Source organism: Fukomys damarensis, unplaced genomic scaffold (genome assembly GCF_012274545.1).
Source record: "Fukomys damarensis isolate Sample0158 unplaced genomic scaffold, DMR_v1.0_HiC HiC_scaffold_6, whole genome shotgun sequence".
NCBI lineage: Eukaryota > Metazoa > Chordata > Mammalia > Rodentia > Bathyergidae > Fukomys > Fukomys damarensis.
Window position 1 is genome coordinate 36,680,803 of NW_022900918.1, and position 17,092 is coordinate 36,697,894.

Below are 17,092 nucleotides of genomic sequence, written 5' to 3' on the forward strand. Positions count from 1 at the left end.
ATAGTTTGCCAAATAATACAAATATAAATGGGATGGAAAATAATAATAGAAGAGAACTAAAAAGGAAAATTTCACAGGACTGCCATTGCAGATATACAAATAGAAAGGTAACTCCAAAATTAAAGAATCATGAACATTTTGAAAGTGACGGCCAGCATCAATTGTAGCCGAATAAATATAACCAGCATATGTCATTTCTGCTGTTAGAGTGTCATCGTTAAAAAGAAAAACAAGCACATTGGAAAATGATACGATGTCTTTCTTGTACACAAGTCATAGTAGGGTTGTTGTAAACATGAAACCCACATGTCGGACAGACTGGAAGGCCCGCATGCGGGGAGCAGGGGACAACAAGGGCTGCAGGGTGAACAGGAGGTGAGCTGCTTCCGAGTATGATGAGAGGGATGGTTAGGAACTCTGGTTTCAAATTCCGCACACACATCTCAGGCATGGATACAGAGCAGGAAGCATCTGAGCAGAAATCTGTCCACAATACCAGTTTATGTGTTTTTATTATAGCGTCTTTGGCCTCCTCCCTGATATGCATGTGGGTGAAAATGTTCCATTTCAGATGGAACACGAAACCTCAAGCCGTTCTTCTCTACCAGTAATTTTATTTATTTGCTTTTTTTTTTTTGAGGCGATTGTCATGGTTTCTTTTTCTTTTATTGAGTTTATTGGTACATTTTAGGTCTACAGTACAGTTCCATTCATCATTGGGATCCTGTACCTTTACATGACAGGTCTTGGTTCTCATTTTTTCCCCTTGTCCCTGCCCTCCCTTCACCCCCCCTCCTCCCCATTTACAAACACTTTATTTCCATTTTTTCATTTTCTCATATTATTTTCCCTTATTACCTTTCCCCCACCGTTCAAGAGCCTATGGGGTGGTGACCCCACAGGGAAGTTACCCTTTCCCTTCTGGAAGGAAAATTTCCTGCCTGAAGTCCATGGCTGTGGTTCCTCTGCATGATTCAGTGGCTCCTCCTTTATGGAGCCCCTCAGAGGGCAAACTCTCCTGGCTGCAGAATCCTTGTCGCGCTTGGTCTCCTGTGAGAGGTGGGAGGGAAGAGGAGCTGCCCCTTCTCCTACAGGGAGCTAAAGGGGTCTCTTTTCACAGGGCAGCACCTGTAATACAGAGGGAGAGCAAGTCCGCGAGACAGGAAAATGACTTGAGTAGCACGTTATTTAAAACCAAGGAACATTGAAAGTCACAGGCTAGAGGGATCTCAATGTGCGTTATTATCTTGCTTGTGATCTCTGAGAAGGAAAAAATTTGCGTTACAGTTAGGGACATGGAGTAAAGTATATACCTTCTTTAAAAACAATCGGTCAGTATAGGTTAACTAATTGTAATTCGGTTATCATCAAAATTTTTCCTTAATAGAAAAATTGCATGTGAAGCAGATGGAAAAATCTATTTTCAAAAATATTCTTTAAATCAAAAAGTATTCTGGAAAACAATTCTATTTTAAAATATAAGTATAATGACCTTATTATTTTCCAGCCTCACAATCATGATTTCCAAATATAATAACACATATGATACTTACACGTATAACTATATGTGCATGGTTATCAGTAAAAATATAATTAGGCCAAAATAGTATTAATATTACAAGATTAACAAGAAAACGAGGCAAATATGAAAAATGATGAGTTGGCATAAGGGATATGTGGGAGTAATGTTTTTATTTTTATAACTTTTCTGTGCTTAAAATTATTTCAGCATAAAAACTAAAGCAAGTGAGGAAATGAAAAACCAAATTAAAAAGTATTAATTGTAGGAATACACTATGACAATTTCAATAGCATATGTGCCTTAACAATAGTAAGGTCAAAAGATCCATTTTCTCAGAGTTAAGAATTCGCAATGGAGTTGCCTAGTGTGCATGGAAGAGACGGCGCCCTGTGTACTGTGGAGATGCAGTTGTAAGTCGCTCTATCATTGCAGACCCAACAATTGATACACGTGACGTAAAGGAGAAAAGTTTAATTTTGGTTCATGATTTCAGCAGTAGTCTGCTTCTAAACCAGAAACAGGGTATTGGAAGGGTCCGGCAAACAGACGAGCAAGCAAACAAAAACATACTTATTTAAGGCGTCCAGAGAGCTGAGAGCCAGGAAAGGCTGTCAAAGGAAAAGAGGCAGGAACCACTTTGGGGAACAGGGGTCCAGGAGCCTGCTCCACTCCTGAGCACAACAGGAGAGATTTCTTAAAACGACTACAAGGTTGAAAGATAAAGCAGACGAAAGTTCAATAAACTTAGAGGAGAAATAGAAAACGCTCACAGAACAAGATGAGAATATATAGGATACATAAAAATCTGATGTATTGGAATTACTTTTAGGCCAAGGGACAGAGAAATGACAGAACGAATATTATCGGGAATGTAAGAGCAAAATACCTCCCGGGCCAGAAAAGATTTCGAGTTTTATTCTCACGCAGCCCATCGTGGGTCATTGGGTGAAGAAGAAAATGCAGCACCAGTGCGTGTCATCATAACAGATAGAAGCTGACTGGAAAAGTAGGTGCTCTTGCATGACTCTACAACACACAAACCTCAGCACACAAAGCTTGCTTGTCACAAGTCACAAAGAGCAGACATCGTTCATAAGAAAATGACAGTGAGACTAAATTACACCGTTCACTGAGAGTACAGGCAGTCTAAAGTCCATAACAAGAAATTTCCCTTTTTGGAAGGAAAATGTCCTACAAATAACAATTTGGGTGATGTGTGCAATTAAAATAGCACCATGCATAATAAAATATAAAAGTATCAATTGTTTATAACAAGTTTGTTATATCTCGGAAATATAAAAAGTGTAATAATATCCAGAGAAAGGTAGATTATTTAGCAAAAGGAAATTGTGTAGAGACGAACTGGTATCCGTTTTACACAAGATTTCTCCTCAGCCTTGTTATCCTCTAGAAGGTAAGGCTATAATACGATGAAGGCCCTGAGATAAAACTTTTGGACTTAGAATTGCATACATTTAAAGTTATTATTTAAGAATGAAGATAATGTACATAAATCACTTTCAAATAGTTGTCCTCTTATTCAGTTGTTATCGTATTTGATATATGACCAAAACCATTTCTAAAAATATTCAGCAAAAATAAGAAAAGTAGCCTCTAATGTAGAGGAACTGAATCAGTAGGAGAGATATTAGTAAAATACATAATTTAAAATAAATTTAAATCTTGGTAAAAAAATCTATAATAATGTATTTATCAACCAAACAGAACTTCATGTGTGAAACAGTTGGAAGAACAGCAGGTGAACTTCAATCCTAAAAAATGACCGGCGCTGATGGAGAGTAGTAATGCTATTGAACGGGTCTGGAGGAAGTTGTAGCATGTTGTGTGTGTGACTGTGTGTGTGTGTGTGTGTGTGTGTGTGTGTGTGTGTGTGTGTGTGTGTTGTAAAGTCAACAAGTAATATTAGAACATTCCTAGAGGACCTGTCTTCTCTGCCTCAGGTCTTTTTTATTTTTTTTTTTTTTTGTACTGGAGATGGAACTCCTTTCCTTGCCCTTGTAAGGCAGGCGGGGGCGCCACCGAGGTAAATCCCTGGCCTTGCCTTAGGTCTTTTTGAGTGCATCACTTTTCATTTAAATATTTGCAATGCTCACTGCATACACAAAATTAAAATTGTTCCCCCCTGACAAGTGTGTCTATCATCGTAACCACCTCAGCACCACCGACTTGACTTGGTGATACAGTTAGGTGAGGAGAATTTTAAGTTAGGAAATAATTACTGAAGTGTTTTTTTTCTTTTATCGCGATGAAATGAGAGAAGGTAGATAAACTACTTGCACTTAGAATTTTTCTGTGTTTGATAGCTTGCAATTGCCAATAAAGGTAAAATCATCACTTTTCTTCCGTGTATTTTTTGCTGAATTATGGTTAATAATTGCAAAGGTTTTTTTTAGTCAAGTCAGATATGTATATTTTCATAAGACATCCGCAGGCTTCCTCAAATGGAGACTGATTAAAAGCTGATTGTTGATTTGCAGGCCCTACAGTTTTTTAAGACAGCAGTTTACAGAAAAGTGCAAATCAGCTGAAGTTTTACCATGAAATGCTTCAACAGAAGCCAGTGAATTCCATTCCACGACCCCTGTTATCTTCATGGGTGGCGGGTTTTGAGCAGAGGAAAGTGGGGGAACCTAAGACCAGGAGGAGTGTGAATAGGCCAATCAACCTTCATTGCCACGAGTTAAAAAGATTTCTGAAGTCAAAAATGGCAATATTTTGATTGCTCTTTTGAAATATTGAATAACACCTTTAAAGTCTAAATCCTTCATAAAAGTGTAATAAATTCATTCACCTTACAAATAGTCAGAAAACCATAACAAGTTGTGATTCTAAGCAAAAATAAGTAACTAGTATAAGATTAGCAAGAGGCAAAACGTTGGGGCAACAATTTTCCCTAACTGTAGCATCATTCTTAATCTTTAGAACAAGGAGAATCAGTTTTATACTCACACTTAAGTATAATATTGAAAATATTCAATAATTATATTTTATTATACCTTTAGCATAATTTACTAACTTCAAAAAAACCACCTGTATGAAATACTGCCAAGTAACATTCCATCCTTGAACACTTAATTCTTTTGGGTAGAATTATTGTGACCCTTTGAATTTCCCTAGAACTTACTTGTGATGTGTTACATGATGCTATCATTGTCTGGTAATATTTAGCATTTTGATAACCTGCTTTTTAAAAAATTCATCTATTTGTCTCCTAAATTACAATTCGGGGTAGAAAGGAGCCATGATTTTCATTTGGTTAGTTCATGGGGCAGTTATCTAGCTCCGGGACCTTCTGTATAGCATGAGTTCAGTGAACGACTAACCCAACATTTCAGTGATTACTTTGTGTCATTCTGGTGAGAGTCCCCCAGCTCGCTAGTTTAGGACTTGGCTCACTTTTTTGTTGCTTATTTCTTTGTATTATTTTTCTTTTGTCCCCAATATTGGACAGCTGTGTATTTCAAAAATAAGCATATACTTCCTATTAAAGAAGAGACCAAAAATAATAAAATAATAATCTATATCAAATCCTAAATTATGAAATCACAAGTGAAATCTAGAGGTTTTCCAAGAAGATGAAATAAACTTTGGGGCTTCACTCAGTGTACAGTGAAGAGGAGGGGCCTTGGTACCACCTTCCCTGCTCTGCTTTCCTGGTGCCCCCGCTCACCGACCACCTGAGCTCTGTTCCCTGTGGTTGAACGCCAGGAGAACCACGGAGCTCAACTCTCACTGTTCATCTTTGCTCTGTGCAAACAGATTCTGCTGGGGAAATACAGTGAGAACGGTCTGTGCCTTTATATATGCCTTGAAATTTTCAGCCCATACACTCAGACTTCTAGGACTACTCTACGTGCTCCACAGATTTTTTTTTTTTCTCCATTAAAACTGAAAACATTTCCTCAGTTTTTCAATCTACCTATAACTGCACCATAAAATGATCCTAAGGCTTATCAATGAAATCGTGTACAGAAACCAAATGCAAAATTCTTCTCCTCTCTGAGATAAGTTAATTTAATATTTATTAAATTTAATGTTTATTAGAAAAAACAATTTACCTGACAATAAGAAGGATGTTACTTATTTTCTCTCTATATGGTGCATAACAGCATTGAATTTTCAAAATTCAAAAATCCACAGATGTTTAATTTTTAAACAATTTTATTTTAGAATCCAGTGTATGTCCTCCTCAAGCAAGATTTTATATTTGTTTGAATTTTTTTCAGATGTAACTTGCTTAAGAAATTTCAAAAACCACTTATTCTATTCTATTTTTACAGTGTTTGAATTTTAATAGTATAAACTCTGCCTAATAGGCTCCCATTTGGTTCCCTAAAAATATAGTATGACACATTCCATCCTAGAAAGAGAATCAGGGCCATGGATTATATTTCTAGATGCTTAATACCAACTATCTAAAACCTTGGGAAAACTAATCAACTAGTGAATTAACCTAAATGTATTTCATGACCTGATGTTAAATAAGCGGTTAATTAAACAACAATATATTTAAATGTATTTTAAACGAAAGATTATTAAATTTGGTGGAATGTTACCCGTGATTCGTTCATCTGTGTATTAGCAAGTTTTTTTGAATATTAAGGTATTTAACTTAGCTGAGAAGCATGCTTAGAAGTTCTGAGAATTCACAAGTGTGTCTTCTGATTGCTTTGGGAAAGAATATAAAAAAATGGCACGGCATTTTTTTTGTAGTGCCTGAGGTATTTACCAATTTCAAAGAATGCTTCTGGCCCTCTGTGATAACCAGTAGGTGTAGAAGATTGAGAACTACGTTTACCTGCATCTTTTGTCTTACAAACAAAACGCAGGCACCCTGAACAACCAAAAAGCTTTCAGAGAAAAATATATTATTTTCACTTGCTTTTTTGCTAAGGAAATAATGATACCCACGGATAAAAGTCACCTCTAAATCAATACAAACATACAATTACTGCTCTGGGAGGAGGATTTCCTTTTCTTTCTTTTTTCCCCTCGGGAGCAGAGTATGAAATAGTTTTAGATGTCAAGAAACAGAAGAGAGGAAATGAGGTGATTATGCATTTAAGCCAAATGGAAAACTGTGTCTAATTGTCTCGCTGCTTCATTGACTTTGAATGGTCTGCAGTCTCAGACTCCTGACGTGTTTAATGCCTTCCCAGGGAGCTCAACAGACCTGCAATATTGAGTTTTCCTGAGAATGCAGAACATGGCTCCTACTGGCTCTGTGTTTCTGTGTCACTATCTTTGCTAGGATATGTTTTTAAACCCTGTATGAATTTTTTGGTTCACAGTTTTAATGAAACTTGTGAGAGAAAACAAAAGCTTGCGAGTAATAATGTTATATTAAGGTAAGACTATCTCTTTTTGTTATTCTGTGCTAAAGCAAGACACATTAACATCATTTTTGGTTTCTTAAATTACAGGTGGCTAATGCCACTTTGATATTTATTCAAGTATTCATAAAGATTTCTTCCATACATATATTTCTAACTTAGTAACAGAGTTATTCTTGTTACCATCTAAGAAAATATTGGAGAAAATATTGGAGAAAATATTTAAATATTTATTTTATCTTTGATATTTAAATGGACTGAAGTAAAAAAAATCAAGCAGATGTCGGACAGTGAGTGTACTACAGAAAACACCATTAAACACCACTTATATAATGTGTGTCGTTAAAGAGTAATTAAAAATCCTGTAGTGTTTTCAATAAGCATAGATAATTTTTATTTAAAAGCAACTAAAAGTGTTCAGTCAAAAAATTTGTACAAATCTACATTAAATTGTGAAACGTTTTATAAGAACTCTAAAACAAAAATTATAATTATTTTACTTTGAATAAGATAATTACATACATTTATTCATATACCTATATTATAACATGATTAGAATATAAAACAGCGCAATAATGTTGATTACTCACAATAATCATTGCAAAAACTAGTAAGCTAACTACATATTTTTGGTCACCCTCGGTCTATTTCCAATTCCCATTCTTTCCTCTTGTTTTTGAATCCTATAATTTGGTAACTAGTACTTTTTTATTGAACTTTAGACATTGACATTGTATGTAAAAGTTCTAGAGTCTTATGATGCTATCATCCCCTAGACCAGCAGCTGTACACGACATTCATGAGACAAATCTGATCAGTTTTTTGCTTGTTTTGTTTTTTTCCTTTTTGTACCCGGGATTGAACTCGGGTCCTTGTGTTTGCAAGGCAGGTGCTGGAACCACTGAGCTAAATTCCTGGCTTTCTTTTGCTTGTTTTATTGAAACAGACTATTTCTTCACATATTGTCTATGCTAAATTTGACAGTCGACTGCCAGAATTTAGAAGTTTCAGGAAGAGAATATAAGAATCCTACTTGTAAGAATTTATCATCTAGCCCTTTTTGGAAAAAAAGTGATACTATTTGTTAAGAAAGTAATTTCTAGTAAGCATAATCTATTCAGAAATTTGTTCTAATGCAGCCACATTCATAATACAGAATGAGTGGACAAAAATTGACAAAGTCACTGGATAGATTTTCAATATTTTTTTAATATTTAATAAACCAGATTGTTATTCACATTGAATTCCTAGGAAGACCAGGTTGTATAAGAGTTAAAGAAATGTTCAGGTATTCACCAAGTTGTCTTTACTACAAGTCAATATCTACCAGCACTTGTTCAATGTATAAAAATACCAAGTCACTTCCAAACTTGTCTTTTAGCAAAGATTTCAAAGTATTCAAGGTACACCACAGGCAGTCAGTTGAGGCATTAAAAAGAGTCATTTTAGGGAAATAGATGCACCTTGGGAGCATAAGTTTAAGTGAAGTAACTCAGGCAGGCAGGCTTAAATATCACATGGTTTCTCTAATATGAAAAACTCAACATATACAAAGTACTAAATCAAAGATTATATAAAAAAGAGGAAAAAAGTTATTGTAATCCCTCACAATATATCTAAAATTGTACATTGAACTAGTACAATAGTTTTACATTTTTTATATGTTCTTTGGCAAATCCGTATATATGCTAATGAATGAATAAAGTCTTCTCCTAAGTGAAATTAATAAGTCACACATCTGTAAATACCGAATCGTTTCTCTGGTGTGAAAAACTAAAAGTATAAATGTATAATTGATATTGTGTAATAGGAAGAAAAGATCTAAAAGAGTAGAGGAAGTGGGAGGGGTAGGGGAAAGGGAAGAAAGGAAAAGAAAAAAAATGTGAAAAGGAAAAACATGGAAACAATGTTTTTTGTAAACAGGGAGGGGTGGAGGGGCCAAAGGGAGGGCAGGGGAATAGGGAAAAATAAGAACCAAGATGAGTCATGTAAAGGTACAAGATCCTAATGATGAATGTAACTGTACTGTGTGCCTAAAATTTACCAATAAACTCAATTAAGATAATAAAAAAATAAAGTTTTAAGTGATAAGTAAATGAATCTGATGCTGGGAAATTGAGAGGAAGGCAGAGGAAGGGAGGGTAAAGGGAGTTGAAATGTGCTGTGTAACTGCGTGAATTCCTTGCAGTGAATGTAATCATTACGTACTGCCAACATGCATCAACAAAAGCCTAGATAACTAAACAAGTAAAAGAAAAGGACACATCAGTTTATCTTTAAATATTCATGAAGTGGCAAATTCCCCTTAGACATAAAAAGGCTTTTGAAAACTTAGCTACATAGAATAAAGTGTGTATTTTTCTGCCACATTCCACAGGTGTACAGGACTATCTACATTTGATAGAATTGTACTGGTTAACAGCTTGGTTTCCACTTGCTGTTCTCTGGGATGTATGATCAGATAATGCTTGAGCTGCAGCAGAGAGTACTAGAGTCATCTTTTACAATTAATGACTCTTTCCATTTTTGCCTTCAGTAATGCCAATGTGAAAGCCAAAAGCAGCCATGCGGCTGTGGTTACAAAATGAAAATTTAAATTGTTGTACGCCAAGACTCTGTCCTCACAAAGTCTCCCCACCCTCCCTCCATTGGTCACTTTCCCACAGCTGAGGCACAATACTTCACATTCCCTACTCACCAGGGTTTGAGGACTTTCAGCCTGTAGTCTGTAGACTCAGATGCAGAAATGGCACGGGACAAGGGTCTGGCCGAAAAAGCTGCTTACCTCGTGGTGACCATGAAACAGAGAGTGAAGGGAGGAGCTGAAGAGAGAAATACAACCTTTCGGGCCACTCCCTGAGTGACCCACTGCTGCTGACCGCACCTCACCTCCCATGGTGCTGAGGTCTCCAGTGGACGGCTCCACCCAGGAGGACAATGCCCTATGATCTAATCACCCCTAAAGCCCTCTTCTGAGAGCACGAGAATTCGGCAGGACATTCCAGTTCCAAAGCACGACGTTCATTCTGGGGGTATGATCTACCGGCACCACGTGAGCTAGAACCACTTTTCTGAATTTGAAACTTTTTAAAATAACCACCAACGATAATGTGGAAATGACTCGCTTTCCAGCCTGTGGATCCAAGACTCTGTATCACCAACATGTCGGCATCTTTCTGATCATCCAGGAAGGAGATTACATTCCTACTTACATTTTTCATGCTATGTCAGGATGAGTGTATGTGTGTATTCATGCTTTTGTATTTCTTTTCTGACAGTTGTCTGTTAGCTCTTAACTATTTTTCTGTAGCGTTCTTTATTTTTAACTCTAAGATGGAATGTTACATTTTATTACCTCCAAATCAAGAACAATATATTATTTCTTTTATTTCATTTCCTTTTTAAAGAGTATGCACTTACAATGCATAAATACTACAAGTCTTGTTTGTTTGTTTGTTTGTTTTTTCTCTCATTTTAGGGAAACATGTTTAGTCTTTTATCATTTTGGCTGTTAGACTTTGGAGATGCTCTTTACCATGTCCAGTTAGTTCTGCTCTATTACCACTTTAAGGATGTTTGATTTTTTTCAAATACATTTTATATATTTTATTGTAGTCTATCAATGATGAGTTTGATTTTGGATCAAAGAATTTGAAGAATTATGCTGGGTATTGTGGTTTGTAGTTGTCATATATCAGCTTATTTTGACTGTGAACCACTCCACAGATTAGCATCTTCTGGGTGTGTCTTGGATGACTGACACATAGGCCACAAAACTGAGCGCCACCCTCAGCGTGGCCGACACCAACCAATAACCTTAGTGCTCCGACAGAATAAAAAGGGAAAGAAAAGGCAGTGTTTCCCTATTTTGGAGAAGCTCTGGTCTTCACCAGTGACTTTAAAAATTGGTCCCTTACAGAGGACTGGCATCCTGGCAGAGTCTTCAGCCTCCCAACAGACTCACGTTGGTTACTACAGGGAGCTTCTGGGTCTTCGGTCTTCACTATTACTGGATCTTCTAGATCTCCAGGGTACAGTTGGCAACTTAAAAAAAATCTTCTAAAAAGAATCAATTGATTCTTCAGAGAGCCGTTGGAGTTTTCCCACTCCTGACACCCTAAGCTTATCTACTACACGCGTCATATAGGCACATAATCCATATATGCAGGTTGTTAACACGAAGGCCAGGTTTTCTTTTTATACATAAATAATTGCCTATTATGTTTCTTTTTTTTAATGTTTGGTTTTTTGAGACAGGGTCTCACTATGTAGTTGAGACTGACCTGGAACTCACTATGTAGCCCAGGCTGGTCTCAAACTCACAGCGATCCTCCTGCCTCAGCCTCCGGAGTGCTGGGATTAAAGGCATGCGCCATCATGCCCGGCCCTATTGTTTCTTAAAGAAGCAAATGTGTGTGCAAAGAAAGACTTGTCACACTGTTATTCCGGCTGTGTCGTGTGGAGCAGCCTCACTGCACTGCCTCTACACACTGGCAGGAAGGGAGCATGTGTGCAGCACCCCCTTGCTAACGGCAAGTGTCCCCAGAAACCGGCCAAGGGAGCTGATGCGAGAATGCGTCCTTGTCACTCACCTCTCCATTCCACATTATAACGTGATCATGCACACTCGAATTCAATATATAGCTGTTCCCAATTTACCACTGGGTAAGGGACTTGAAACAAAAGCACAGTCTGTGAGACGTCGGGATCGATGTTCAACATGGCCTGGCCAGTGTTCAAGTGAGAGACCTTGAGGGAAATTTGAGGCTTTATGACAGACAGATCCTCATTTTTCTCCTTTGCCCCAGGTTTCTCTTCCCTGCCTGAATATGTCCAATTTCCCCCTGCAGAATTTGAATCTACATAAAATTCCTGAAAACCTCTGTCTTTGGGGTGAGCTGTTGCCCGAGGATTTTTCAACATCCCCCGTGGTTCATTTCCATACCTCGGATACACTGAGCCTCAAACAGCTGCTGAAGGAAGCTAGCAGAAAAATAGGCACTGATATTTCCAGACTCAGGCCAGACGAGACAGTAACAGAAGAAATTGGGCTTGCTTCAACATCTCACCACAGGCGGCGTTACACAAGTGTTCTTTTACTTTCGGTTGTTTTTGGATAAACGTCTGATCAGCCAGACACAAACAAGTGTCGATTGCGTGTGAGAAAATAATATGAGAAGGACGCAGAAAGCACAGTTTCCACAGCATCTTCCTCGTGACGGAGTAATTACGCTGTGTCACTGTAAAATGTTCCTACGGCTGTTTCTGTTGATACACAGTGAAGTCTACTTGGTCCTCTCCATAATTATGACAAAGTGAGGTTTCCATAACACCTCAGCAAAATATGATCTAGTATGTATTTCCCAATATCCACACACGACAGAAATAACAGCCACACATGTTCACGTTTTTTAATCATCTTTATCTTGAAATCATATAATTAAGCAATATAAGAAACAACTCTTTAATTGCATAATATTCTTCAACTTCGAGAAGACGAGACCCCATTATGTTGCATCTTCAAGATGAACAAATCAAACCTTCCTAAAGCAAGATTTTAAAGCCCTCTAAATAAATGTTTTCAAAGTAATGATAAGTTTGAGAATATTGCAAGTAGAGAGATAATGGTGAACACTTATTTTACTGTAATATTAATAAGTGATGAAAGTTTTAATGACTGGGATAAGACTAATTATGGAATTTTTTCTTTGCATTTAATTTAGGGAAAAGCATCTTACAGAATTCTGCAATATACTTTGATTTTCTTGTAAAATCATAGCTGAAATGTATTGTAAAGAAAGTATTTTCTGGAAAGCAGAAACAAAACAAAAAACAAGCAAAAGGGAGGAAGCTACAATATGAGCCAAACTAATAACATTTTTATGCGTTTATTTATTACGCTCCGGACCTTGCACTTGTGTGGCAGGTGCGATGCCTAAGCTGAATCCCTGACCTTAATGATACTGACCTTAACAATCCTTCCCACTTTTAAATTGCAGATTGCAATAGCATCACAGATTTATATGGACAACAGGCTTTGGAAGGAGGCGTTTCAGAGTAAACGGTGCTACTGGATAATACTGTTGAGTAAGAATCAACCAATGAGACCACTTCAAATAAAAATGCTCTATAGAGCAAAGACAGCAGCACGGTGAAGAGATAACCTACTGAAGAGGAGCGAATCCTTGCTGACTGCTCTTCCCAAGGGGACTAGTATCTGCGCTATATGAAATACTTAAAAACTAACCCAATAAACACAACAAAATTATTCTAATTTACTCCCTGTCAAAGAATAGCACCTCTTGTACCATTTACTCGCCCTCGCTGGTGAACAAAATCAAGGGATACTTGTTGGAGTTAGGGCTTAGAAAGTCATCTATGTAAGTCAAACAGACCTGAAATATGACTCTTTATCATGTATCAGAGTTGTGAACTTGGGCAGATTACTTGATACCTGAGATTTAGATCTCTTACCTGTAAAATGGGGAACTAGAAATGATCTTTCAAAACTCTTGGAAACATTAAGTGAAGTAAAACACGTAAAACAATTAGACTATGCATTTAATATTGAAAAGGTCCCACCAAACACTATTAAAATAATTAAAGTTCAGGATAAAAACCAACACATAAAAATATAACATTTCTCTATATATTACCAACATATTTTATACAATAAATTTGCAATTACTACAAAAAGATTGTATGGAATCTATAGAACACTTTTGGTAATATAACCTCTTTAACAATATTAATTCTGCCAGCTCCTACATAGGGGGAGTTTTTACATTTTCTCATGTCCTCTTCAATTTTTTTCTTCAAGTTTCATAATTTCCATTATAGAAGTCTTTGACCCCCCACTTTATTAAGTTAATTCCTTGGTATCTACATTTTTTGAAGCTTTTGTGAACACTTTATTTTCCTGATTTTTTTTCCCCTGTGTCTTACAAGAATGTCATTGATTTTTTTGTGTGTATTGATTTTGTATCCTGCTATTCTCCTGAGTTTACCAGATCTAAAAGAGTTTCACTGAGATTTTTGGCTTTACGTAAAGAGTTATATAATCTGAAAACATGGGTTATTGAAGTTTTCTCTTTCCAATTTGCATTTCTTTCACTTCTTTCTCTCGCCTAATAAAGTTTTGAGAACTACGTGGAGCAAGAACGCAAGACTATTAAGAGGATACACCGTTGTCTTTTTACAGACATTAAAGAGAGTCCTTTCATTTTTCCCATTTGATATTAGTGTTAGCTAAGAGATTGTGATATATGGCCTCTTCCATTTTGAGGTAACTCCCTTTCATACATATTTTCAATGGGATTTTTATACTGAAGGTGCGTTGGACTTTGTCAGAAGTATTTATTGATTATTCATTGAGATTATCATGGGATTCTCATCATTGCTTCTGTTTACATGGTGTACTACACATATTGATTTACATATGTTGAACTGTCCTTCATCCCTGGGATGAAACCAACATGGTCATAATATATAAGTCTTCTTAACATGATAATGACTTCTGTTAGAAACGATCTTACTGAGGATTTTTGCAAACATTGTCAAAATACCATTCTTTGCAGAATCAGCAATGGTTCAGAAGAGCCAAAGCAACTTTGAACAGAAAAGAATAATGCTGGAGGCTTCAGTACAGTGGACCTCAAGCTGACTATAATGCTGTAGTGACAAAAACAGCATATTGCCACTGAAACAAAGATGTAGACCAGTGGAACTGAATAGAAGACAGAAATAAAACCAAGCACCTGCAACTACCTGATTTTTGATAAGAGGGCCAAAGCACCTGCTTAAGAAAAGACAATGTCCATAACAAGTTACTCTTGGGAAATTTCTGTAGCCATGTAGAAGATTGAAGCTAGATCGCAATCTGTCACCCAGCACTAAAATCAAATCAGAATATAAAACCCCAAACCCTGAAACTGCTGGAAGACTGTTTAGGGCAAACACTTAGACCCACAGACACAGGCAAAGACTTCTGTTGTTGTTGTTGTTGTTGTTGTTGTTGTTGTTGTTTTGTTTTTTTGAGACAGGGTCTCACTATGTGGTTGAGACTGACCTGGAACTCATTATGTAACCCAGGCTGGTCTCGAACTCACAGGGCAATCCTCCTGCCTCAACCTCCTGAGTGCTGGGATTACAGGCATGTGCCACCACGCCCAGCTAAGACTTCTTGATAGACTACCTTCAATAAATACAGGTAGCAAAACTGAATATCCACAGGCAGACAAGTAAAATTGCATAATCTCATAGTATATGCAAAAATAAACTAAAATAAATAGTTAAATGTGAAACCTAAGTTGTAGAAATATTAGAATAAAACTGAGGGATGGACCATGCAATGTTAGTGTGTACAAAATTTCCTTTTTTTAAAAAAATTGACATCTAAACCACAGGCAACAAAAGAAAAATATACACATGGGATCATTGTAAACTAAAAACTTTCTGCACAGCAATGGAAGCAATTAACACAGTAAAGGGACAATAGTGGAATTAAGAGAAAACACTTTATTAACTACTTAATGTTTAATACTACTTAATCAAAAATATTATGAAACCATACATTTGATAAAGGTCAATATCAAAAAAAGAAGGAACTTTAACAACTCTGAAGCAAAAAAAAAGTCTGATTTAAAACAGGCAAGAAACCTGAATAATCTTTGTTCCAAAGAAGATGTACAAATATCATATATGTATATATATATATATATATATATATGTATCAAATATATTTCTAAATGTTCTGCATTAATAATCTTCAAGAAAATGGAATTATAAACCAGAATGAAGTATCATTTCTTAACTGAGAGTGGCTACTCTCAAACATACAAAAGGCAAGTGTTAACACATGGAGATAAATGAAGATTTATGCAATATGCCTGGAAATATAGCTTAATACTGCCATTATGGAAATTTTCTATGGAGATTTGTCAGAAAATTATAAATGGAATACTCTATCACCCAGAAATCTCACTTTTTGGAGTGAATTTCCATTATTTAAAGTCAGGATATCAAAGAGATTTCTTCTCTGCCATTGACGTTCTTTCAACGCTTTCACACAAGCCGTTACAGTGTCGGCCTGCAAGTGTGTCAGCAGAGGAATGGATGAAGGTGATGTCTTACCTCGTCCCCGAGGTGTACTCCTGCTTTAGGAAAGAAGGAGATCTGGCCCACTGCAGCAACGTGGATGGGATTGGAGGCCATTCTGCTAAGGAAAATAAGCCAAGCATAGAACGACAGATGCCGCATGTTCTCAATTAAATGTGAAAACTGGAATAAATGAGCTAAAAAGAAGTGGAGAGTAGAATTGTGTTTCTTAGAGGTTGGGGCGGGAGGGAACGATAGTGGGTCTGTTGGTCGAAGGGTACAGATCCTCAAGTAGACAAGAGGACTTTTTTTTTAGATATGTTACGTGTGGTGATTAACAGGGTAATAATGATTTATTGCACATTGTAAAAGACACAGATTAAATTTAAAATTTGAAGTCTGAACTAATTAAAAGCATTGATGTGGTAATCGTCTCAGCTTAATTATTGCACATTGTGATTATAAGTCATAGCAATACTTTGAACTCCGTAAACATACAACTTTTCAGTTTTTTGTTTTATTTTGTTCTGGTACTGCGGATTGATCTCAGGACCTTCCGCTTGCGAGGCAGGCGCTGTGCTACTGAGCCGAATCCCCAGTCCTGCATAAACGTACACTATCGCCTGTGCATAGATTAACATGTTGAGATCACTCCGTTTTCTTTTTGGCGGGGGGTACCGGGAATCGAACTCGGGTGCTTGGGCTTACGAAGCAGGCGGCGGAACCACTAAGCTAAATCCTCAGCAATCACTCTGTTTTCTGTAAAATGGTTTGGAAGGAAATATTTCAGTTAGAATATATGTCTATTTTAAAGATTAAAATACATTTAATCCTACAATAATAAATATCCAAAATGGAAGAAAGCAATTTTGTCATGAGGATAGAGCTACAAATTCTGAAAGATTAAAGAACATAAAATCACTGAGCCTTTTATAATGACTGCCCATTTTTGTTAAGCACCTCCGTTGTATTTTTGTAGCTGTGGTTTTAATATGGATTCTTGACCAAGTGTAGTACAAAGACTGATTATTCTTAATCCGTTTTTGCTCTTGTTTAGTCTTAATGTCAATCTCATCATTTAAAATGATTTGCATATGATCTAGTAAAAAATATAGAGCAA

The 17,092-nt window shown here is 36.6% G+C and overlaps 1 long non-coding RNA gene across 1 annotated transcript; it reads right to left on the reverse strand.

Moving 5' to 3' along the window:
• Positions 1–852: 852 nt before the first annotated feature.
• Positions 853–9,830, reverse strand: LOC104848594. The gene is made up of 3 exons (XR_776472.1): positions 9,766–9,830; positions 9,575–9,698; positions 853–1,128 (listed from the first exon to the last, which is right to left on the reverse strand). It is a non-coding gene; the product is annotated as an uncharacterized LOC104848594 (long non-coding RNA).
• Positions 9,831–17,092: the final 7,262 nt, after the last annotated feature.